Here is a 26,298-nt window from a genome sequence, read left to right on the forward strand (position 1 = left end):
AGCGGATGCAGGCAGTTAGAGAGAAGGGCAGTTACCCCGGAGCGGATGCAGGGCTGTTAGAGAGAAGGGCAGTTACCCGGGAGCGGATGCAGGCAGTTAGAGAGAAGGGCAGTTACCCCGGAGCGGATGCAGGCAGTTAGAGAGAAGGGCAGTTACCCGGGAGCGGATGCAGGGCTGTTAGAGAGAAGGGCAGTTACCCGGGAGCGGATGCAGGGCTGTTAGAGAGAAGGGCAGTACCCGGGAGCGGATGCAGGGCTGTTAGAGAGAAGGGCAGGTACCCCGGAGCGGAGTCACCTGTACGGGGGCAGTTCCCGTGCGTCAGGCAGTGAATGAAGGGGCCCGGGAACGGGCAGGGCTGTTAGAGAGAAGGGCAGTTACCCGGAGCGGATGCAGGCGTTAGAGAGAAGGGCAGGTACCCGGGAGCGGATGCAGGGCTGTTAGAGAGAAGGGCAGGTACCCGGAGCGGATGCAGGCTGTTAGAGAGAGGGCAGGTACCGGAGCGGATGCAGGGCGTTAGAGAGAAGGGCAGTTACCCGCGGAGCGGATGCAGGGCTGTTAGAGAGAAGGGCAGGTACCCGGGAGCGGATGCAGGGCCGTTAGAGAGAAGGGCAGTTACCCGGGAGCGGATGCAGGGCTGTTAGAGAGAAGGGCAGGTACCCGGGAGCGGATGCAGGGCCGTTAGAGAGAAGGGCAGGTACCCGGGAGCGGATGCAGGGCCGTTAGAGAGAAGGGCAGTTACCCGGGAGCGGATGCAGGGCTGTTAGAGAGAAGGGCAGTTACCCGGGAGCGGATGCAGGACAGGAGCGCTCACCGCAGGAGCGCTGCCGAACGCCCCGAGACCTTCAGGGGCTGTGGGGCCCCCCGCTTCAGCCTCAGAGCCACGGCGCAGACTGACGGCCCGGTCCTAAGAGCCGCCATGCGCTGTTAGCATCGCCGTAGCAACGCGGCGGACAAACGCATGGGGGACAAACGCATGGGGGACACACCTTCTGAGGCGTCGTGTCAGGCAGGCGTTAGATTGGTGGAATAGAGCCCTAATGGAGCGAGAGTCTAAAAACAATAGAGCGGCAACCGCACTTTTCCCTCTGAGTAAAACGTGGCGGCTGCGTGCGGCTGATTTAAGAGGACAGCGGGGGCGAGGGGGGGCGAGGGGGGGGCGCGGGGGTGCTGAAAGCAGGGCGCCGGGGTCTAAGCCTAAGCACCCTCAGATTTTTAAGTAGGATAGCAGTTCAGTATATATACAGTACACTGAGTACGCACACAGTACAGTATAATATATATTTAGCACTGTGATAAAGTACGCACATAAAAACCGTACGGCCTGTCTGAGCTGTGCCGTTGTCACCAGGAATACAGGATGAGCTCAGCGTGAGGCCCCAGGTTTCTGGGCGGGTGCCAGACTGGCTTCCTCTCTCTGATCTGTCTCAGCGTGCTGGTGATGCACACCGCACGTCTGGCGTGTTCTAAAGCCCCTTCCGGTGCCCCCGCATCGACGTGCCCCCCCCCCAGTCTCGCTTCTCCTAATTGTTCCTCGTAACCCAGGTGATGTGCGGTTATGAGCACTCGTATAATCAAAGTGCTCTCTGCCAAAGCCCTTTTATGGCCTGAAGAGACCGGTCTCTGAGCTGTCACTCATCCCCGCAGGCTGAACCCTTTCAGGTGTGAGGTCACAAGTGTGCCAGTAGAATGTTCTCAACTGAACATTCTAATGCTGATGCAACAATCACTACTCACGCGCGTTCAAGATGACAAAGCGTTCGTGCCGAACTAAGTTTGCGGCGAACAGTTAATGATGAACAATTTTAAGTCAACATTCCATTTAGTTTGGCACCAACGCATTTTTTATAAAAACTTTACCCAACTAAACGAAGGGTCATTTTCGCAGTGGCTTCTGCGATATTAGAGGACTTCACTGATAGTGGTCCGGACATGACAATTATTATACGAGTTTGGCAGAAAAGCAGCATATATTAGGCGCACATAGCTGCAAGTTTGCCGCACGCAATTCACATGCGCGAAGCTATGACCCCGCTGGCCTCCATCTATCAGACAGAGGCCCAGTCCAAAACCACAGGAAATTCGCAGAGCGCTGTACTTACATAATGATGTGTAACCACAGAGAGAGAGAGCTCACTCTGTGGCTGATGCACTGGCCTGTCCTTTTGATTTGCACCATATTGAATCTGTGACAGGGCTGATGTGATTTTTGGCAGTCTGGTCGATGGCACTGAAGAATGTAGAGACGACAGCGAAAATCAATCCAGACTCATAACAGTTTACAAGCAAGAAAAGCAAAATTCACGACTGATAATATTTTTTCACACTTCTGTCAAATACATTTTTTAACAGAGTTAGTTCTGCCTTACATACAGTACAATAAGCACATTTTAGCAACTGATTTTCAATCCCTTACAAGTGGGCAGGATTCTAAGAAGGATTATTCATAATCTGGTACTTTGCTGGTCTTCGTAACAGTCAAGCCTTCTAGTCGTACAGTAAGTTTCCACCGCTCGAGGACAGAGAGTTCCAGAAGGGGGAATTACATGCAGATTTTAATTTGAGTCCTGTCTTCAGCTGGGGCTTATTAACTGATTACATAACGCATTACTAAACTTTGCATGATGGGACTTGCTGTCCTTAATTACGTGGGCTAAATGATTTTTTGCACAGACGGGCACATCTTCACTTGGCCATTGTGCAGCCCAGAGCTGACTGTAATCCCAAAATAAATCCCGCTGGTCGCGGATGGGACACCGAATCGGGCGGGACAGGCGGAGGGACAGGCGGAGGGACAGGCAGGGGGACAGGCGGAGGGACAGGCAGGGGGACAGGCGGCGGGACAGGCGGCGGGACAGGCAGGGGGACAGGCGGAGGGACAGGCGGAGGGACAGGCAGGGGGACAGGACAGGGGGACGAGGGCAGGGAGGGACAGGCAGGGGACAGGCGGAGGGACAGGCAGGGGGACGGCGAGGACACGGTGGGAGAGGCAGCGAGGACGCGGGGGACAGCGGCAGGAGGGGACAGCAGCGGGGGGAGCAGGGCGGTGGGGACAGGCGGTGGGGACAGCAGGGACAGGCGGGACAGGCGGGGGAGGGGAGACAGACGGTGGCGGAGAGACAGGAAGGACAGGCAGGGGACAGGCAGGGCAGGTAACAGGCGGGAGGGAGGACAGGTCGGAGGGACAGGCAGGGGACAGGCGGGGGGACAGGCGGGGGGACAGGCGGGGGGACAGGCAGGGGGACAGGCAGGGGGACAGGCGGAGGGGCAGGCGGCTGAGCTGAGAGACTCAGATAAACGTCAGCTTCACTAAACTCGCAGGCATTTCCTCATTCGTCTGCAGCCGAGAAATCCCCATGATAGTTATTTCTTGACAAGACTCCATTATTAAATGAGCATTAATCCATTTCTTGACACGCTGACAGATGTAAGTACCAAAGAAACCCCCCCCCCCCCTCCAAAAGGTCTTGGTGTTTCTTCAGCACTTCCTGTCACTGCAGCCCACACAGAGAGGTGTTTTTGGGCCACCTGAAATGAACTTTCCTCAGTGCGGATGCCTGTCAGACTCGTCTCCTCCGTGCTCAGTCTGTTAGCCACACAGATGGCACAGAGCTCGGCGTTCAGGCGCTCGAAGGAAGCTGAAGCTGAAATGTATTTTTCTTCTACCGAATTACTGTCCAAGTGTCCTGTACTGGGATGGTACTGGAAGACCAGTGGGTTGCAGGTTGGTAGGGGGGAAGATCAGGGCAGTATTGTCCAGTGGCATTGAAACCATTAAATATTACCTTGGAAGGTACTGTGGTTTCAGTTCTCACAATGTCTGTGTGATGCGGGGGTGGTTGGTGTGTGTGTGTGTGTGTGTGTGTGATGCGGGAGTGGTTGTGTGTGTGTGTGTGTGTGATGCGGGGGTGGTTGGTGTGTGTGTGTGTGTGTGTGATGCGGGGGTGGTTGGTGTGTGTGTGTGTGTGTGATGCTGTGGGATGTGGGGTGGTGTGTGTGTGTGTGTGTGTGTTTGGTGTGTGTGTGTGTGTGTGTGTGTGTGTGTGTGTAGGGGGGGGGGGTGGGGGTGGCAGACAGGGTCACCCTCTGTAGTAGCTGTTAGTGTCTCGCCACCCCTCACGCATAATAAAACACAGCCGCTAACACAGCCTGTGACCTCACCATACGCGCCAAACCGCTAACACAGCCTGTGACCTCACCATACGCGCCAAACCGCTAACACAGCCTGTGACCTCACCATACGCGCCAAACCGCTAACACAGCCTGTGACCTCACCATACGCGCCAAACCGCTAACACAGCCTGTGACCTCACCATACGCGCCAAACCGCTAACACAGCCTGTGACCTCACCACTAACCGCTAACACACCGGCCATATGAACACATGGAGCTCCTCAGCACCCGTCTGGCAGAGCTGGGACAGGGGCATGGCAGAGTCCGTCTGAGCCCTCTTTAATTAAGCCTGCCTTCCTCCCACAGCCTGGTTTACATACAAGTTCCCATATAAGAGTGCTGGGGGCTAAACCAACTAACTGCAGAATAATTGGGCTCATAAGTTTTTAATAATGTACTTATAGGGCGAAAGATTACTTCTGAGATATTGTCAAGCCTGAAGGGTACAATTAACAGGCTTCCTGGTGATATGAAGATATTAAGTGTCCACAGTAGTCTGGGATGTTAGCAGAAGACTGCTATGGGATCATATCTTCCTCTGCTTCCTTCCAAAGAGACAAAGGACGGGACGGGATTCAGAAATCAAACCTTTTTGTTTTCTTCCCTTACTACATGCTTGAACGCGATTCTTAAAAAGGTTCAGCACTTCAGGGAACGTCTGCAAAAACCTACGCCTGCATCATTAACCCGTAAAATGAATCATGCCAACAAAAGAAAAAAAACAGAAACCAAGTGGTCATGCGAAGGTCGGCTGGGAGCTGCATTTCCATATTTGCCGCACGCTAAGCATGATGGATGAAATCCGAGCCCCACGATGCAGCTGGCCCCGGCGCTCCGGTCCTTTCCGTCGGCTAAAGCGCTGCTCTGGCGGGCGTGTGATCATGTCCGCTCGCCGCGTCGGTGTTAGCGCGCATTAGCCGAGCAGCCACGCTCCTCCGGGGGGAGCCGGGCTAGAAACACTCTCCATGTGCCGAGCTTAACATTTACCATGTGACCTCAGGTTAAGTGCCTCGCTTAGGGACAAAACAACAGCGGGACCCTACTTAAGACCCGTGTCTGCTCCACGACCACCACAGACAGAGGTCCATGCCACGTACTTGTGAATTCTAGCTCGTCTTGCGGACTTAAAGATACAGCTAACCTAACAGGTAAGGTATGGACAGATACGGCGTATTAAAGCTGCAGTTAATTGGCTGTGGTTGTGTAAACCAGGCCTGAGTCCACCCTGGCGTCCGCAGTCGGTCTTCCCCCTCAAGGTTAATGCTCTGTTGGGTAAATCCTGGGTAAGCCTATTTATCGTAAATCAGCTCAGGACTCTCAGGAGCCTTATTAGAGCCGCTGTTCGAGCAGCGCTTTAATCTGCTGTGATGTAGATCAGCCGGGCTGAGCCGATTCACCCTCAACCCCCACCCCCACCCCCCCCACCCCCCCACCCCCACCCCGGTCTTGTTTTGATTTCCTACCTGGCTGGCTCACTAGAGCGGTCATCCGGGCTCATGTAACCCTTTGAAGAGGAGGCTTTTTGGAACGTTGCAATTCTCAAAGTGTTCTAGAACCTCATTGCCTTCGATTGCCAGTAGTGACTAGAATGTTCAGATAAGAACAGGGCACAGCTGGACGTCATGGAAACATGTTTGCAAGGAACCATGCCATGACATTCCTCCATCCCCCAACTGCCCCCACCAGCATGACAGCTGAGAGTCAGGCTGACATGTTTAGGGGGGCTTCCGGTGGACAGAATTGATTTGTACAGTGATGGCTGCACTTATGAGTTAGTATGATGGGCCTGTGCTTTGAGGGGCGGCACTGTTGCCGGGTGATTAATGGCCCGCAGGGGGAGGAAGGGGGGGGGGGCAGGTGAGCGGCGAGTTCAACGCTAACCTTGAGTGAGCAGTAATTTATTCAGCGGCCCCCACCCAGGCATTTACCCCGAACGCAAACATATCTATCTGCTCCACAGGGCTGCAGTAAATCCACTGCAGGGAGTGGCAGTGTGTGCGTGTGTGTGTGTGTGTGTGTAGTGCGTGCGTTTCTGGTGACTCTAAAGAATCTGTGGTCCCGTTTTGGCTCTCCCTCATAGCACCACAGGCGATGCCGTAGTTTACCCGGTAACAGCGTGGGAAGATACTGTGTCCCAGTGAAAAACGCAGCTGCCTTGACCGAATTGCCAAGGCTGACCTTTACGGATTTACGTTCGGTACAGAGCCCCGCCCCACACAGCCAGGATGTTCTCCCCTCTGAGAAATCAGCTCCAGCCCAAGCCCCTAATGCCCAGTAATAAGAGTGAGTGCAGAGTCCTCAACCAACCTCCTCAGTTTTAACAGGCGGCGAGCCTTCCACATCATGCCTTCAGTGGCGGAAATCTCAGCTCCCGGCCTGAGACGGAGGCCGGCTGGAACCAGCTTCTGCTCCAGCTGTGTACCATCTGTAGTCTGCTGACGGTCTGTTGTCTGCACCAAGCTGGCCCACCAGCTGGACACGGTCTTGCCAGCATGGCTGCTATTCTCAACCATCTTGTTGCCAGCTTGACTAACTCCAAACCAGCTTTGAATCAGCTGGACCAGCTGAAAACCAGGCTGGAGCCATGCTGGAATTTCCACCAGGGTTTTATATCAGTACATTTGCTTTGTTAAAAATGTATTTCTTGTCTTAGCAGATGCCCTAATCTGGAGCGAAGTGCACAGTCCCGTTTTTACTGTATTTTGAACACCTTGTTCAAGAGTGCGGTGGCAGTTCCCCCTGAGACTCGAACTCGCAACCGCTCAGCTGAAAAGTAATGTTGCTGGTACTTTTATATTTAAAGACAAACAGCTCTGGGCTGGACTGAATCCCCTGTAAGTTCTAATTTTCATTATTAAAACGTCTGCGTCTCCTGTCTCCCTGCTGGGCACAGCGCATTCTGAAAGGTTGTAGCTGACATGCAGCACAATCAGCTCTTAATTAAAATTTGTTCGAAATTGTGTACACTGTGTGTCGTGGTTGTGTGGGGTGGTGGTGTTGGCGTTGTTGTGTGAAGTGTGGCAGTTCGTGCGTGTGGTGGTGGTGAGTGTGTGTGTGCTGCCTGCTGTGGGGTGTGTGTGTGTGTGTGAGAGTGTGTGTGTGTGTGCGTGCGTGTGTGTGTGTGTGTGTGCGAGTGTGTGTGTGTGTGTGTGTGTGTGTGTGTACGCGCGTCCGTGCTTCTTCACCCCTGTGGGCTCTGCACCACCAGGCAGCCAGAGTTACTGCTTATCTGATTACGCTGAGCAGGCGATAAATCTCCCCCGTCCCGCCGCCCGGGTGGGGTGGTGGTGGTGGGGTGGGGGGGTGGGGGGTTAGGGGGAGCGAGCGTTTAGAACGCCATGTGTATTCAGGCTCTGCGTGAGGGGAGGCAGTCCTCAGGGACTGAGGTTATAAACTCAGAGCCGCACGGCGTGAGGGCCCTTCGGGTTTCTCTGCGCCGTTTCTCTCAGATCTCATATCTGCAGGGCTGTTGATATTATCGATCGGATCCATAATGTTGATCCAGTCCGCTAAACAAAAGATCCATAGGGCTCTGCGTTCAGATCAATAGGGCTCAGTATTCAAAATGGCTGACTCAAGGGTAGTGGGGGGACAGTAAGTCACGGCTTGTTTCCATAAATCAAATTCCTGTGAAATGATTGCTGTCGTTCGGGGTATGTATTGGCTCGCTTAATCGATACGGGTATCAGTCATAATTTGATGGTAAGTCGATACAAGGATGCAATCAGCCAATGTTAAAATCAGCTAATCCATTCTTAACGTTGACACGCATCGATCTATGATGAACACGTTTATGGATCCACTCACGGTGAGGTCCCTCAGATAGACACGGTCTCTGGAGGTCCAGCACCACCTGGTCTCCCACCTCAGCATCTGCAAGAGAATGCTACAATACGCTAACGTGTGTCGGTTCTTTTGTTTGCGGAGGTCAGGGAGGGTGGGGGGGTTATAATGCGAACAGGTCAGGGTGTGGGGTTATAATGCGAACGGTCAGGGGTGGGGGGTATAATCGAACTCTGCACCTTTCGCTGCAATCCTCAGCGGCAACGCCAGCTTTCACGCTCCTGAACTGGCCTCTGGCAACAGCTTGGCTAAGGGCGCTCTGGCTAACAGGCTTGGGCTAATGGGCAGCTCTCGGCTAACAGGCTTGGGCTATCGGGCTGCTTTGGGCTAACGGGCTTGGGCTAACGGGCTACTCTGGGCTAACAGGCTTGGGCTAATGGGCCGCTCTGGGCTAACAGGCTTCTGGGCTAACGGGCTGCTCTGGGCTAACAGGCTTGGGCTAACGGGCTGCTTTGGGCTAACGGTCCGCACCCCCTCGGCGCAGGAACGCCGTGGCCAGGTATTACTTCAGTGTTTTCTGCACAAGTGCCCTGCAAGCGCAAGCATCTACAAAAAAGAAAAAGAAAAAAAGTGCGCCGCAAGACTTTACCGATCCGACTCGCCGCCTGATGCGAGCGCTCCAGTGGGTGAATAAGTCAGAGGGCCGGGAGCCGCGCGCCAGCGGGCTGCTCACATTTAGCACGTTCAGTCTATGTGCGCTGGGGCGGTCGGGGAGCACGGCGGAATGAATCAGGGCGATCGGCAGCATTATGGAATAATCACTCTCACAACCGCACAACAATACAATATTCAAATCAATACAAGCCCTCCATGCTTCACAAACGGCCAGCAGGACCCTCCAGTGCACCCCATATCTCTCCTGCCGGAGACACGCTACCTCCGGCATCTCCACCCAGGTCTGCAGGAGTTTATTGATCTACCCTGTGCTATAAACTAGAGAAAGGAAATGATTTGCATGCATTAAGCTCCCCTAATCCAGGCTAACGCTGGAGGAAAGTGCTTTTCTGCAATTACCCACCGACTGTACTGCAGAGGAGGGCATTCGGCCTGTGATTAGCAGAGAACCTAATGCAGAATAATAACTCCATGCAATATTTATCAGCCAGCTTTTGGTTTCTCAAAGTTCTTAAGGGATCTTGAAAAGTTTAATCGGAAAGGTTTTGAGAAAGTTGGCTTTAAGACTGAGCATTGCGCGGATCGAAGTTGAAGGGAGTTTAGACGTGGCACACGTCTAGACAACACTCTAAAGAAGGAACAGGATTTTTAAAGAAGGAGTAAACAGCACGATAACGTGTGTGGGAGGAGGAGCTTGTCTGTGACGGATAAGGTGGAGGAGTTTGTCTGTGAAGGATAAGGTGGAGGAGGAGCTTGTCTGTGAAGGATAATGTGGAGGAGGAGCTTGCTGGTCCCAGTCCCTCAGCACTCACCACTGCCTGTCTTTAGCAGGGGGGAGGGGTGTGGTTGCGCCTCTTGAGCCCATACGAATCCATACGCCCTTCAGATCCCCATGGCCTTCAGATCCATACGCCCTTCAGATCCATATCCCTTCCCTTTTAAAACGCACTCTGACGCACTGGAGCCCAGCAGCAGTACAGACCTCATGTGGGACCCTGACGTGCGACTGCATGCCTGCGTGTCCGAGTTTAAAGGACTGCTGCAGTCCTGGAGACGCACCAGAGCTGGGCCTCCTCTCCCAGTAAAGGCTCACTTTCTGCAGTTAAAATAAAATACATTATTTCAGTTCCAGTGAGTGTTTCTGAGTGAAGGATGCTGCGGGGACTCACAGACGTTTCTGATGATCTTCTGGCTTCACAGGGGCGGTTTTCAGGGGATTTGGGGGTTCAGAGTCCGAGCTCGATGTAGCTCCAAACTCCGATGATAGGGTGAGGTGTTCCCTCACTGCCGCGCCCCCCCCCCAGGCTGGCGGGTCGGCGTGGCGACGACGGGAGGGGTGTCCGTACCGCCGGGCTCCGGAAACCCAGCCAAGCTGAACTGTGTGACCGGATGACCGGGGAGGTGACTGGCGGGGGGAGGGGTGAATCGTGTCTAGACACAGAAATGAAAATCAAGTAGAAATGAGTGCGCTGATTAAGGGACAGGGCACAGAGGACACGCCCCTGGGCACAGGCCTTCATTAGGACCCGACAGAGCCAATCAGCTCTGATTACAGTATTCTGAACCGGCTGCAGCTGGGGTCTAGAGGGCAAAACATATATATTAACAAAAGAGACAATCATAGACACTGCATTCATAATCTGAACACGGCTTGCAGTGTTAGAGACGGACAATGCTGATCAATCACTAATGACAGAAGGACAAGCGGTCCACTAGAACAACAACAATAGCAGTTTTCAACTAATACTGAAATAACATTTCACGGTCTTTGGCGTTATGTGTTGTAAATTTGAGTTATGGGAAAATGCTGACTCAATCATAGCCTCTAAATCAGAACAGCAGAACAGATCATCAACAGTTTTGTGAGAAATCTTAAGCCTAACCATTTAATAATAGGCTGTTTCCATGCAAATTATCTTCATTAATCCAGAATTATCTTGCTGTTGATGTCACTTAATTTCCCCCTTTCAGTTTCTTAAACAGCAGATCAATAACAACACAAATGTATCTTCTTTTTAAATGAAATCATGACACAAGATATCTATCACTGTGTAATACAGTGTGGCTTCATTCGTCAGACATATGATGGGAAATTTGGTTTCGGTATAATCGGGCATGTGTATCTGCTGTAGAGACACATCGGGGGAATACACCTCGCCTGTCGCTGTGCAGAACAGTCAACACGTCCGACGCAGGCCAGGCCGATGGGAGGGGTTTAAAATAGCCGTTTTGGCTCAATCTTAGCCCCCCCCCCGGACCCCATTGACCACCCAATAAGTCATTAGGATGCTTAAGCTGGGGTCGATTCCTTTAGGCCCTTAATCCACCGAGCAGGTGAATTCATCAGCCGTCTCTGAAGAGCCCGGGGACGGTTTCTCCCCTGGGGGGCCATGCGCCTCCTCTCCCCCCCCCCCCAGCTCGTGTGAGCTCTTTATTTAGCGCATGAGGGACCCTGGATTACTGCGACCCCACCACTCGATTTCAAAGACCGACGTGCCGCTGAGTCAGCAAAGAATCTTCAAAGCGCCCCCCCCCCCCCCCCCTTAAACACGAACAGAAAACATCACTATTGTGTATTATATGTGCCACTGTGTGTCATACGTGTGCATTATATAAATACTGGATGTTGAATTGTGGGCCTGTGTGCCAAATGTGCTATTTATATAAAGACTGATTGATTCGAAATAGTCTTTGTAGGATATATGTATAGCATCTCAGTTCATTTGAGTGTTCTGGCTTTCTTTCCTGAAATAAATCTGGTTAGCACTGGTTGGTTTACTTGTCAGCAAAACACAATGCGTCCAATCAGCAGAACAGGATTCAGGAGAGCAGAAAATACACTTTCCAAAAACAGAATAGACAGCATGTTTCCAAAGGGTTCAAAAGGGTTCAGAAGGGTTCAGAAAGTGACACTTGCTGCGGTTAACACAGCCGCACATGCAGGTTTTGTTAGCTTGTAAAAATGAGTTATTTGTGGAACTATGAGGTGAATTATTTCTTTATGCAAAATAAATTTATTTAATGTTTTTTTTTTTTAATTCGACTTCAGTTGCTTTATGGCGAGGCGTGCACAGGCCACAAATCTGTCCCCCGCGAGCGGAACAGCGCCCCCCGCTGGCCGCTGAATCTGTCCTCCGCGAGCGGAACAGCGCCCCCCGCTGGCCGCTGAATCTGTCCTCCGCGAGCGGAACAGCGCCCCCCGCTGGCCGCTGAATCTGTCCTCCGCGAGCGGAACACCGCCCCCCGCTGGCCGTCGAGAGACGCCGCGCCCAAACATTTATTCCCTGCTGGACAGCTGGTCACACGCGAACGGGAATAAAAACTGGCGTGCGAGTCGTATATCAATATGGCTGAATACGCAGTCTGCTCTACCCTGAGATATAAAAAACCTCCTGTGATGAACTGCACCCGTGCTTTCTACTGAAAGCAGTTGCCTCGCTTTGCATGTCATTGCAGTGGATTGTGGGATTGTGCTCTTTGAATAAAATGCAATTTAGCACGGGCGATTCATTCGGCGAGCTCATTTTAAAAAACAAAGAACAGATTTCAGCCTCCTTACGCAGCTCGGCCTTTTTCCTGCAGAAATTCAGCTCACAAAAAAAGAGCAAATTGGTCCGGTGGAGGCGTCGGTGCTCTTACTTTGTGATGAAAGAATATCACACAAGTCCTTGAAAAAGAAAGAGGAAAATTTGACTTTGACTGCAAGAAAATGACTCGCATGCGAGGATTACTTCCGACATCAAAATGGATGGTTTCTGTGATTGTTTTCGGAACAATACCACAGAGTAGCTCATTAAAGCAGAGGACATTACCTCCACCATCTCTGGGCTGCAGCCTTGTGCAATAAACTGCTAGTAACCTTTCAAAGTAATTGTGCGCTCGTCCTCTGGGGAGGGCTACCCAGCAGAGAGCATATTGCTTTTCTGAAGTAAGTCCCGTATGCAGGTCTTGTATTCTCGAGAGTAAATCAACAGGATCATGGCTGCTAAACCTGATGGACTCACTGAGCTGTCTGCAGTATTTATGAAACGGGAGGGCACAGGGACGGCGCTCTTGTATATCATACAGGGCAACGCAGGAAACTGAGAATATGCAGATACACACATGGTCGAATGTAAAACTGCAGCGCATATGTAAATGTATACATATTTACAGATTGAAATTTAGCAGACATATACATCATGTTTCAGACTACTAGTCTAGAGTATCTGTCTTGATTAGACCACTATTTTGGTTTAGTCCAGTCTGTCTGGTCTAGTCTCGTCAGATCTTATGTAGTTTGGTGTGGTCTAGTACAGTCTTATCCAGTAAGGGTTAGAAATTCAAGTATACTGTACAAAATTATTTTTAAACTGGCATGCTTAAAAAAAAAAAATCAAGTATGTAATCAAGTTATTCAGCATTCTTATTCAGCTACCTTTGTCACTGATCGCACTGTACCTCTGAGCCTGCTAGCTCTGAGCCTCCTGGATCTAACCTGAGCCCCTATCAGAGATCCATATTAGAGCGCTGCGCAGTCTGTCCCAGGTGTGCGCAGGTGTGCGCAGGGTACTGCAGTCTCTGCTGAGTCTGGGCTCTGATTGGGTTCCTCCTGCGGAACGTCGCGGGTGAGTGATCTCTGAGCGCGCTCTCCGGCTCGCTTACAGAATCAATCTGAGGCGAGCTCATAGCGAGGCTCAATCTGCCTGCGTGTGCAGCAAACCTGAGCGGGAATCGCCATGGTGACAGTCTGGCCAGTCAGACGAGGCCACTCAGCAGGTCCACTGCTGCCCCCGCACCTCCACCGGCACTCGACAGTACAGTACAGTCTAGTCCAGTCCAGTACAGTATAGTACAGTCCAGTAAGGTAGAGTCCAGTCCAGTACAGTATAGTACAGTCCAGTACAGTATAGTACAGTCCAGTAGAGTAGAGTACAGTCCAGTCCAGTACAGTATAGTACAGTCCAGTACAATATAGTACAGTTCAGTAGAGTACAGTCCAGTACAGTATAGTACAGTCCAGCAGAGTAGAGTCCAGTCCAGTACAGTAGAGTACAGTCCAGTAGAGCAGAGTCCAGTCCAGTAGAGTAGAGTACAGTCCAGTCCAGTACAGTATAGTACAGTCCAGTAGAGTACAGTCCAGCACAGTATAGTACAGTCCAGCAGAGTAGATTCCAGTCCAGTACAGTATAATGCAGTCCAGTAGAGTACAGTCCAGTACAGTATAGTACAGTCCAGTACAGTAGAGTACAGTCCAGTCCAGTCCAGTACAGCACTGTGCAGCAGTGGAGCGTGCTGGTTAGGGTACAGGCCTGGTCTCCAATCCCAGGTAGGACACCACCATTAACTGGCACTGATTCAGTGTATATCCAGCTGTATAAAAAATATGTAAAATATATCCAGCTGTATAAATGGATACTATGTAAAAAAATAAATGAAATAAAACATGCAAAAGCTGTGCAAGTTGCTCTGCATTAGAGTGCCTGCTGAGCAGTCGGCATGCAGTGCAATGTACTGCACCCTGCATCTGCTTCCCTCACCTTTCCTGTGACCCAGTGACAGAATTAACCCAAACATGGCGGACGAGGCAGAGAGGGTTCTGGTTAGGCCATAAGGCAGTTTCTGGTTCTAGTTGGGTCACTGCCATGTTAGAATCACGGTCTTCCGCATGAGGCGGGCTTTCATTCATCTGGAATGTGAGAAGCTCAGGTCCCTTCGGCACGCAGAACCAGATTTACTGCAGAAACATTCGGAAAAGTAGTCGCAATCCTTTAGTGAATCTGGCCCATAGTGTCAGGCGAGAATGGGGGGGGGCAGGTTTACCTCCAGATGCACAGCATATTTTCTATGGTTGATTGAACACAAGCAACCTGCTCACACCACCGGTGCAAGAGCTGCAGGTGCATCTGGTGAGCTGCAGGTGGATCTGCTGGGTTGTGGAGAATATGCTGGGCAGTGGTGGATCTGCTGGGTTGTGGAGAATCTGCTGGGCAGTGGTGGATCTGCTGGGTTGTGGTGGATCTGCTGGGCTGCAGGTGGATCTGCTGGGTTGTGGTGGATCTGCTGGGCTGCAGGTGGATCTGCTGGGTTGTGGTGGATCTGCTGGGTTGTGGTGGATCTGCTGGGCTGTGGTGGATCTGCTGGGCTGCAGGTGGATCTGCTGGGTTGTGGTGGATAGACTGGGCTGCAGGTGGATCTGCTGGGCTGTGGGGCATCTGCTGGCTGCAGGTTGAACAGAAGGAGTGGATGATGAGGCAGTGAGAGGAACAGATTGAATTCCTTTCACACGGTTACCAGCGTAGGCCTCAATTAGTCACTTAATCACTTCAGTGATTTGACTCCAGCACACTGTAATGTGATTTTTTTGAACAGTTTAAATTTTATTACATTGCTTCAATATACAGTTTCTATTAGAATAGTTTGCTCTTTAGCGAAGTATACTGTAATTACGGGAACTGAAAATTAACAATAAGCTTGAATTAGGCGAGCTGTAATCGAAAATTAACTTCGTGAAAATTACTGGTCCCAAAAAAAATATGCCTCTTCCATTTCGGTTTCAACCAGTGCTCTTAAAAAAGTCTAATGGAGTATACCTTTCCACTTTAACCGAGAGCACAATTAATCCTCTCTTTGTATGGACTGTTCAGAAACTAAGTGCAAAATTGCTGCTGTAGTGGAGCTGCTGTATAATGTGAACGCTGTGAATGGTTTTTACTCCTGTACACACAGGAGGGCTGGTACTTCTGAAGAGCTGAGTTTTCCTTTTTAACCTTTATTTAACCAGGAGAGGCTCATTGAGATTAAAAATCTCTTTTTCAAGAGCGACCTGGCCAAGACTGGCAGCTACAAATCAATGACTCACAGTTAGAGAAAGACAACATATCAAAATACAGCAAATTGAGTTAAAATCACAACCATAAATATAAAACACGGCACCAAATCTAGCCAAAACATACAGACTGCAATGAGACTGCCTCTAGATCCTTAGTCATAGATTTAAAGATACCAAGAGAAACCAGATTATGAAGTTTCAAATCTTTTTGTAGCTTATTTAAGGTAAAGGGAGCTGAACACATGAATGCCTTTTTACCTAACTCCGTACAGACATTTGCATTGGGTCCAAAGAGGGTGTACAGAGGTGATGTATTTCTATAGAATTAATGTAGTGCTTTATACGTGCTGTGGTCACCAGCGATACAGTATGAAACAAAATGGCGGCGTTCTGTGCGAGAGTTTCCGGGATAAAGAGCAGCTTAGATGCCGTCGTGAGAGCCAGCCGTGGCGTTGTGAGGACCGGTTAGGTCGTTCCCTCTGATTGGTTCGTTTCTCGCGGCCTCAGGCCACAGCTGCAAGAGGACCCCACTCCCGCCAGGAGAGGGAGAAGGAGAGGACGAGCAGATGGAGTGATAAGAGAGAGAGCAAGTACGCGGAGAGGAGATGGAGAGATAAGAGAGAGACCAAGTATGCGGAGAGGAGATAGAGATGAGAGGAGAAGGTTGGAGGAGAGAACGCAACAGCAGGAGGGAAAAAGGAGAGTGGAGGTGGGGGGAGAGCAGAGGGGGGGTAAGCACAGAGGAGGAGAATGAGGAGAACGAAGGAAGATGGAGACAACAGAGGAGAGAGGAAGGTGAAGGTTTGAAAGTTCTGCGTCTGAAGCGTGCTCAGTGGTCAGGGGCAGATTTATAGCCCCCACCTGGGTTATTAGATTTATGGAGAAGGCTCCACCCAGGTGTCACTCATCTTCCGGTGCGTCTGACCGTGTGCAGGCACTCAGGATCCTCCACAGTTAACTGCTTTATTCCTGCTGCTGTAATCACTGGGCTGAGCCCCGCTTTACTGCAGACAGAGTAACCCCCAAATCTCCCACGTTTTAGAGGCTTTACTGCAGACAGAGTAACCCCCAAATCTCCCACGTTTCAGAGGCTTTACTGCAGACAGAGTAACCCCCAAATCTCCCATGTTTCAGAGGCTTTACTGCAGACAGAGTAACCCACAAATCCCCCATGTTTCAGAGGCTTTACTGCAGACAGAGTAACCCCCAAATCTCCCACGTTTCAGAGGCTTTACTGCAGACAGAGTAACCCCCAAATCCCCACGTTTCAGAGGCTTTACTGCAGACAGAGTAACCCCCAAATCTCCCACGTTTCAGAGGCTTTACTGCAGACAGAGTAACCCCCAAATCTCCCATGTTTCAGAGGCTTTACTGCAGACAGAGTAACCCAAATCCCCATGTTTCAGAGGCTTTACTGCAGACAGAGTAACCCCAAATCTCCCACGTTTCAGAGGCTTTACTGCAGACAGAGTAACCCCAAATCCCCACGTTTCAGAGGCTTTACTGCAGACAGAGTAACCCCCAAATCTCCCACGTTTCAGAGGCTTTACTGCAGACAGAGTAACCCCCAAATCTCCCATGTTTCAGAGGCTTTACTGCAGACAGAGTAACCCACAAATCCCCCATGTTTCAGAGGCTTTACTGCAGACAGAGTAACCCCCAAATCTCCCACGTTTCAGAGGCTTTACTGCAGACAGAGTAACCCCCAAATCTCCCACGTTTCAGAGGCTTTACTGCAGACAGAGTAACCCCCAAATCTCCCACGTTTCAGAGGCTTTACTGCAGACAGAGTAACCCCCAAATCTCCCACGTTTCAGAGGCTTTACTGCAGACAGTCACCACCAGGCACTGCAGACAGAGTAACCCCCAAATCTCCCACGTTTCAGAGGCTTTACTGCAGACAGAGTAACCCCCAAATCTCCCACGTTTCAGAGGCTTTACTGCAGACAGAGTAACCCCCAAATCTCCCACGTTTCAGAGGCTTTACTGCAGACAGTCACCAGCAGGCACTGCAGACAGAGTAACCCCCAAATCTCCCATGTTTCAGAGGCTTTACTCCAGACAGAGTAACCCCCAAATCTCCCACGTTTCAGCTGAACCTGAGGAAGTAACGCTCGGGGAATGTTGTAGGTTTGGAATTCAGAAATGATCATAAATTGATTAATATCAATCCTGTATTCAGTGGAATTGTGAAGGCCTGCTTATATTATGTTAGCACTGAGACTGAAAATGTTAATCAGGAAGAAATCTCATTTCTTTTTTCTTTTTTTTAAGTACACATCTTGTATGTGAAACTATCATTGTTCTCGTTTTTATTTTCTCACATTGTATTCTTTAGTAACAGCACAAAGATATTTCGCAATGTCCAAGTTTTACACCATTTGCAGTTTCTCATGAGTGGAAAGTGTGACTGCTCTCCCTTTATCGATAGTACTTCCGTATCAATGATAATCAGCAGCTTGATATTGCGAAGGTGTAGTTGAGTATACCTCTGGACTCATATCTTGTTTGGTTAACTGATTAGAGGTAAAGCCCTGTGGTTCTACTGTAGTTATTTATTTTTGAATAGGCCAAACATTGCTGCCAATATGTACACATTTTAATCAACTTTAAGGAATCTCCTCAGAGCATTCAGTAGTGTTTGTGCTCTCTAATTAATTAATAACCACTTCCTTATTTCTTGATAGTAAAATGGAAAATCTCAAGATCCTAAAACAGGCTAATTCATACCACTCTAACACTTTCTCATCAAAAATGAATGGGCTGTCTTGAAATATGAGCAGTTTTATTGAACAGAAAAGCATTTCAACCTTTCATATTCACTAGCATGCAAAACATCGATCAGATTCTGACATCTACCACTCGCCTCCTCCCTTGTGGGAATTCTGTTTTTAGTTTGATACCATGACTTAGCACGAGTCGAATGAGCAAAAAAAGTTTTCCAGTTCATTTATCAGAAATGTCAGCTCAAAAATTTTGTAAAAACTTGTACCCTAATGGCAAGAAATTCCCAGTTAATCAAATGCTCTGCCTGTTTCAATTCAGCAATCAGAGCCTTCTTACATAACACAGAATCAACTATAAAATGATTAATGCCTGGATGGAATGTTTGCCTAACGGACTCAGTCTTACCACGTAGTTATGTGGTGCAATTAATCTAAACAAGGTCATTTTTATCCAATTATTGTTAATCAAGGAATTATTCTTTCTCCAGCAGAAGAATCATATTTCTCATTAATGCGGGATAAAGGCTGATGATGACTGTATGAGTGCTGAGTAATTATTCTCAAATGTTTGTTTAGTCTTTGTTTGTTTGGGTGCTTGTTATAATGAAAGCAGGTAATCCAGAGTAATACGGTGGCCTTGAATACTGTCCAAAAAACCTAACGCCTGCATAATTGAACAGTACTCTCAAAACAAAATTTAAAAGCAAAGGATTAATTAAGACAAAATATTTTGACCAAACAGGCCTTTGCCAGGTCTCCACAGCACATACATGTATGTATGTACGACTTGTCTGTGTTTTTGCCTTCAACGTAAATGGTGCATTTATTATCTTTATGTGTATATATCTGCCCTCGATGTGATTCCTTAAAAAAGGGAGCTTCAATATCTGTATATCAACAACAGGCACAGAAGATGTTCCTTTAGAAAAAGAATAACTGCAGAACCCTGCTGCGTTGTCAGCTAGGCTTAATTGAAGCTCTTCTTGGAGTAAAGTACATTTGATCATTGCAAGGAATTAACTGCCATTGCCATGGTAATTTGAAATCACCATCGCCATGGCAATTTCAATTTTGAGCAGGAAAAAACAATGCTCTAGAAACTGAGGGTTTTTTTTTTTTTTAACCTTTTTTCAGTGGGAGTGAGAATGTCATTATTCAGGCTCGTCTGATGAGGAAAGACTTGCTTCGGCCCCAAACCAGCACAGCCATCGGTCTCATAAACGCAGCGCATACATACAGACCCGGGGTCGATTGGGATGACGCGGCAGGGAGAGTAACCATCAAGCTTTGAGTGGCTACGCCTGTCAATGTTTCATGAGCCTTGTGTCCTTTCAACCTTTTTCTGTGGGACTTCTGATTTAAAATCCAATTAATTCAGGAAAGCTCTACACTCACTTATATCCGCCATCCTCTGGAGACGTGTCAGTGCTGCTCAGCGCTGACTTCCCTTCCCAGAGTTCCCTTCACCCAGCCCAATTTCCTGGCTTATCTTCCTGAGTGGACGAACCCTGTCCCACTCGCAGGGGACCCCTGTCCTGCTGGCGTAACACGCGGCGTATTAAATTAAGAGCCACCGCGGAGAGACGCGGTCAGAGCTATCCCATCATCCTCCACTGGAGTGGCTAGCTTTCTCTGCTGCCAAGCAGCTCTGAGCGAGACTGCTGACTGTCAGACACGGAATGGCACGTGGACCCTCCTCTTTATCGGTCACCAGCGATGCAACGCAGCTGCTTAGACCAGCAGATCAACCCGATAGCGTCTTGACATTTTTTTTTTTTCACCAGCAAAAGTAGCAAAGCCCTAACAATCAATACCGCCTTCCGCGTTCACTCCTGCTTGTATTAGCCAACACTGCACAGCTAAGCTTCACACAGATTTATCAGGACCATTACTTTTTCTGTGGGAGAAGGCAAAAGAAGGCACCGTTTCTTTTTGGACTTTTTTCTTACACTGAAGGCAGTGATGAAGAGGAGCAGAAGCTGCCAGAAAGGAAGGAGGAAGGCTCTGTAGTGCATCTTCCAGATGTCTGCTAAGGGCTGCTATTTCAAGCTTTTTATTCAAATATTGAAGCGCTCTACGCCATTCCCTTCAATTACACCTTTATTTTTGCAGGGAGCGATTTGACAAAATAGGCCATTCTACGTTGTTTTTATTAATGTGCTTCTGTGAAAAGCCTTTTTGTGTCAGTGTGTTCACAGCTCATCCGCAAAGGTGAACACCATCATAAAAAAAGAAATTATCAGGCCATAGTGGCAAATGGAAAATCTGACAATGTGACACACCAGGTTTGTTATCTTTAAGAACCTGGGATTAGTTTTCAGTCAAAGTCACAGTAGATTAAATTCCAAGTAGATCATATAGACTGAACAGTGCTCTGCAGTTTTATATTAAATAACTTTTGAACGATACCTTGATATGCACAATTCTCTTTTTGACACCGGCATCACAAACGGCCAGGTTTCCACATTTATTCATTATCCTTAAAGTCTGGCTTCATTCTTCCAGACATCACGACTCGCAGTGAAATATCAGTGAGATGAGAGCCAAACCAGAGCAACACGGAGAAACAGATCTGCTGTAGATCTGATTGGCAGATGTGAAAGTGGTTGGGTTTCTCGTGATTTCTTCCTTGTGAGTGTTATCTGGCCTGTCAGTCATCTACTTCACTCTGCTGTGCCCTTTTATCACTTCATAATAAAAGCACGCGCTGAACATTCTAACCGATAAACAGCAAAAACAAAAACAGCAAAATAAAAAATAATGAGACGTGGTATGAGCTGGAAGGAAAAATGACGATTTAGAGTGGAAATAACTAAACATCTTGGATCAAGAACAACTGAGAAATTCAGAGGTTCTGAGTGGGTTATAAATAGCTGGTTTGGGTGTGTGTGTGTGTGTGTGGGTGTGTGTGTACGGGTGGGGAGTTTCTCTGATTCTCGGGCCCACTCAGTGTGTCCCTGATTGCACGCGCATCAGAAACTATTAAAGAGAATTTGGCATCACAAAAACTGTCCTCGCTGAGAACTACTTATTATTGGTGTCAAAAGGAATGTTCTATGTGCAGATTTTTTTTAACAGTCTGACACAAACAGAAGCTTGCGTTATCCTTGTTGTGTACCATCAATGTTTCATGACACTGTGACTAATAAAGTTTACTCAAAAACCTCTGCTTAATGAGAAGCTCTCCCCTTGGGCTGATGCATGGCCAGGATTGTGGAGCACTTCGCTGTACAGTCCTGTAATGTATTTAAGGCTAATTAAATTAGCGTGATGAACGCCTCTTCTCTGAGAGAGTCCCAATGTCAGCTGGCAGCTTATTACTTCCATTCGCAGCAGCATGTCTTGTACATAATGTTTGAAGTCAGAATGGAAACTGTGTGAGCCATGATTGATATGGACAAACAGCACAGAACCTGTTCCTGAAACAAGGTGTAAAATGGGACTTTCTTTGGCCAGGCTACCTCAGTCTAAACGGTTTTCTGGCTTGTCTAGTCTCTCTCTCCTGTGTACCAGGTACCACCACTTCCCCCTATGGTTGAATGAGAAACTAGTTTTTTTTAAATGCCAGAAAGAAGCACTTCATGTTTTGAGAAACGACTCTCAAGGCTGTCTTAACAACTTCTGGTGTTCATAATTCAGTTCTGCCTGCTCATTTTTACGGCTTCCAACAGTGAAAAACTGAATTTCCAAATCCATTATAAGTCAAGCTTTCATTACGGGATGTTTTTGTACAGTGCACTGTGAAGGCATTCCTTTCCTATAGGAACTCTCAAGCCACATGTTTTTACACAGAAATGAAGGGGCAATGAACATATAATATGAAACTATTATATCTGTAGGATATGTAGCTCACTAATATAGATAATTATAAACTAATATAAAAGCTCAGGGAGTGATTTGCTGTTATACTAATGCTCGCTCTGCCCGTACAGTGTGGATGTATTTTTAGACTGGGCTGCAACGTGTCCGAATGGGAGTGCCCGTGTCTCACCCTCAGCCTCCCCGATCTGAGCCAGTGGCACACGAGGTGCCAGTTTCGGCTGCTTAATAGGAACACAGCGGCAGTGAAATAAAGAAGCGGCACCCTGCTGAGCCCCCTGTCTGCGGGGGGGAGGTGTGTCTGCGGGGGGGATGGGGGGGGGGGGGGTGTCACCGCGGCGACGGCAGCCTTCCGTGACGAGCGTCTTCACCCCGCTCGCAGCACGCGGGCGCTCTGCTGAATCCTGGAGGCTGAGCGTCTCTACAGCGGCGTCCCGTTAAAAAAAACAACATCAAACAAAAAAAAGGACCCAGCATCCCTCCTCGCGTCTGAAACGGCAGAAAACCGCCAGAAGCATTTGGAACAGAGGGTCAAACGCGGGGAAAACCGAACCGTTGTTTTTGTGCCGGTCCGGCAGAGGAAACGGCGAACGTTTCTCTCCCCGCTGCGTGAGCGATGGCGTTACTCACTGCTGATCTCAGGGGCGCAGGCAGATGCGGTTTCTAATTCGCTCGTTTTCGGCGTCAGGAACTGCGGGGCTGGAATGCCACTGATCCCCCGAAGCCCTTTCCCGCGCTGCCTGTCATCGATCCCACGCTGCGTGCCGTTACTGCCGCCCACGTGAGGGGGGGGGGCACGCGAGGGAGCGGGGGGTGCGCAGGGGGGGCATGCGAGGGAGCGGGGGGGTGCGCGGGGGGAGGGGGGCACGCGAGGGAGGGGGGGGGGCATGCGCGGGAGGGAGGGGGGGGGGCATGCGAGGGAGGAGGGGGGCCACGAGGAGAAGCTACGGAAGCTACTGAGAGCGTGAGCGAGGGTTAACCGTTCGGCCGTAGCTGGATATGGCCATAGCTACAAAACATCCCGCAAACATCCACACATCCAGCAAACATCCGCAGACCAAACACCAGAACCGTGAGCCCATCGTCTGCTCTGCGGACGCCGTTTCACTGCGTGACAGTACAGAGCGCCCGTCTCACCTTGAGCTCATCCGAGCGGGAAAACTGGGCGGCCTACAGACGCGTAGCGGGCAGGCAGAATTCCGAAGGGGCTGGCGTCGATCCGGAAGATTCCAGACAAGCCACCTTACCCCCCGATGCGCTCACTCACCGTTTCAATGAACATACACATGAAGCGTTACTCACGTTTTAGTGCTGAACCCAGGGGTCGGCAGGCTTTGGCTGGGAGTAATTAATTATGTGGCTTAATTAAATGGAGGGGAGACGGCAGCGTGGGGGAGTGCGGTGTCAGTAAAGACGGTGGCGCTTTGCGTTCAGTGCGCTGCTTTCTGAGTGGGAGGGGTTTTCAGCGGCGCAGGAAGGGCCTCGCTAACGGTCCGCAGAGGAAACGACCGCGCTTACAGATCCATATCTCAACAGGGCGCTCGCTCCCTCTGCACACTACAAAGCCTAATCTAATTCATTTGTTCAGTGAACAAGATGCCATTACTCGTAATAAAATGCGCTTTGTTGTCTGAAGAATTCAGGCTCCCAGCTGACGGTGATGAAGCTCGCTCAGAGATGAAACGCCTCTACCCACGGGCCCACGCACAATTTCCTCCACCAATTAAGTGAGTCACAATTGGAATATTCACAATTAAGCACGAGTGGCCATCAGACTCTCCGCCATGTTCCCTTTCATCTCCTCGAGGCGGTAAAGACCTGGCGGAGAGATCAGCCGGGCTCGGTAAGTGGATTGCTCATCAGCTTGAAAGCCAGGAGAACAAAGCTAACGCGCAGCGCTAACCGAGTTCCTGGGAGGTGTGAGGCCCCGTCCGTCACAGAGAGAACATCTGCGCACGGAAACGTCCGGCCCAGCCCCTGCGCTGCAGAGGCGGCAGCTAATGGGGATTATCATTAACAAACATGCCTCAGCCGCGGGGACTTGGAGGACTCTTGTGCAGGCAGAAATCGATCCCCCCCCCACCATGGACCATCTGGGAGGGGTGGGCGTTTCTCAGAAGAGCCCAGTGAAGGTGCAGCACAGAGGACCCTGACAAACTAACTGTCTCAGAGCACTGCGGCTCTGAAACACACAGTCATGGGGAAGAGCAGTCACGACACAAGTCCTGGGGAACCAGAGCAGCTCTCACAGAACAGAGCTCACTGGGAACAGGGCAGCCCTACAGACACACGAGCTCACTGGACAGAGCATCCTCAAGGCACACAGTCATGACCAGAGCAGTCCTCACAGAGAGCTCACTGGAACCAGAGCACCCTCACAGACACACGAGCTCACTGGGGAACCAGAGGCAGTCCTCACAGACACACGAGCTCACTGGGGAACCAGAGGCAGCCCTCACAGACACACGAGCTCACTGGGATCACAGGACCTGCTAATTCCCCCTGTGACAGGGGGAATTAGCTTCCCCTCCTCAGGCTGACAGGGCATTCCAAGTTAACAGTGACTGCACTGCACTTGGCTAAACACCAAACACCACCGAATGGACAGGCTCAGATCTGTGGTTTTGAATAATGAAAGAGGAATGGAAAATTAGATTGTGGCTCATGTCAAACAGTGCAGGGCAGAGACCACAATTAATGCTGGTGGCTGATGCGTCACATAAGGGGTAAGACAGCAGAATCTTGGTTATGAGTTATGTTCATGGGGGCTTGATGCAAAAAAAACAAAACAAAAAACTATTTTGTCAAAGCTGTTGTGTTGAGAATATGAAGGGGAGGGGGTGGGGGTGGTGATATAGGCTAATCCTGTTAATAAAAAGCGCTGGACTCTAGTAAGGACGTATGTGTGAGTCACAAACACTTGATTTACCGAAGCGCCCAGCACGGGGGCATTTCAGCGTGCGAGTGAGTAATCGCAATGTCAATATGTTCAGATCACCGCAAATTACACATCAAGTGACAGTGGGGTACTGGAACAAACACTGAGATTTGACTGTTCATTATCCCCTCTGATTGGAATGAGAACGCTGGATGTTCAGAGAGGCAGATATATCTGCAGAAGAAGGAAGCAAATTAAAGCCTTGCTCATGGTGGCTAAAGGAGAGAGATCGGAGCCTAACAAGGAGAGCTCAGAGGCTAAAGGAGAGAGATCGGAGGCTAACGGTCCGCAGAGAAAGCTCGGAGGCTAACAGAGACCCTCAGGATTTCAGAAATAAAAGCGCTGCTATAAACGATATTTTCCCAGCTTCTGAAGTTGCCAAAGCGGGATGATGGTGAAGCACCACGTTATCGCTCCTTGCGTGATGGGAAAGCAGAGTCTTTGCTACCAGACACACGTTTTAAAAATGAATTTCACTCACATTGATGAACGGGAGGAGTTTCTCTCGTACCATGGCACTGTGCTTTAGAGATGGCAGAAAAAGCCCTTGACATTCTCAAAATTTGATGCATCCCTTGCGTACACTAATCTGGCTCTGCCACTCTGACTGTGACCTTTATGTTCCATGTGAAAGTTACGGCAGCCCGGAGGTTCAATTTGAGCCTTGAATTGCCCCTCTCTAATGGTCCATAGCTTGTGTGGAGACCCCCTGGTCACGGTGTGATATGACACCACAGGGGGCCCAAACCCGCCAAACCGCAGAGCCTGAGCCGCTGTAACCAGGGAGGGGGGGGGGGCAGGGCCCAACAAACACTCCTGAAGCAGTGCTGCATTTTCATCCTCATCGCTGAAACCGAGGCACACTTCAATTCACGTTCATGTTTGCTGTTTTGTGTGTGTTTTAAAATTCATAAGGCAATACAATGTTATATTCATAATTTTAATTTTAAGTGACAAGTCACAGAAAAAAAGGCCTTTAATTATTATTCTCATTCATTCAAATTTGAATGTTAATTAGGAAAAACATGAATTTGAATTTTATATGTAGTATTAATTAGAATTTATATTTAAATTAGAACCCCCCCAATACACACACACACACACACACACACACACAAATGTAATCTGATTAAACTGTAAGTGTGCCCTTTCCCAGAACCAAACAAAGTGCACCACATGATTAATTTGTCCTTCAGGCGATCGTGTAGAAACCACTGATTTAACAGTCACGCCATAACTGACACAGTCCAAATCCCTGACATACGGAACATAGGGAAGTGCTGTTTGGGGTACTATAGCTGTCAGTGCTCCCCTATGGACATAAATACTATGCACAATATCATTTTAGGAAAAAGTGCACAGTAATGTAATGTAAT

At 49.4% G+C, this 26,298-nt stretch overlaps 2 protein-coding genes across 3 annotated transcripts in view; one reads left to right on the plus strand and one right to left on the minus strand.

Moving 5' to 3' along the window:
• kcnh1a (potassium voltage-gated channel, subfamily H (eag-related), member 1a) overlaps positions 1 to 26,298 on the plus strand; it is a 102,476-nt gene that overhangs the window by 65,658 nt on the left and 10,520 nt on the right. The window lies entirely within an intron of this gene.
• The window catches only part of hhat (hedgehog acyltransferase), a 125,670-nt gene continuing 113,684 nt past the window's right edge, over positions 14,313 to 26,298 (minus strand). The window contains exon 13 of the mRNA XM_064317809.1: positions 14,313 to 14,829. The gene's annotated coding sequence lies outside the window, so the exon portion shown is untranslated. The remainder of the gene's footprint in view (positions 14,830 to 26,298) is intronic.

This window comes from Anguilla rostrata, chromosome 18, assembly GCF_018555375.3.
Source record: "Anguilla rostrata isolate EN2019 chromosome 18, ASM1855537v3, whole genome shotgun sequence".
Lineage (NCBI taxonomy): Eukaryota > Metazoa > Chordata > Actinopteri > Anguilliformes > Anguillidae > Anguilla > Anguilla rostrata.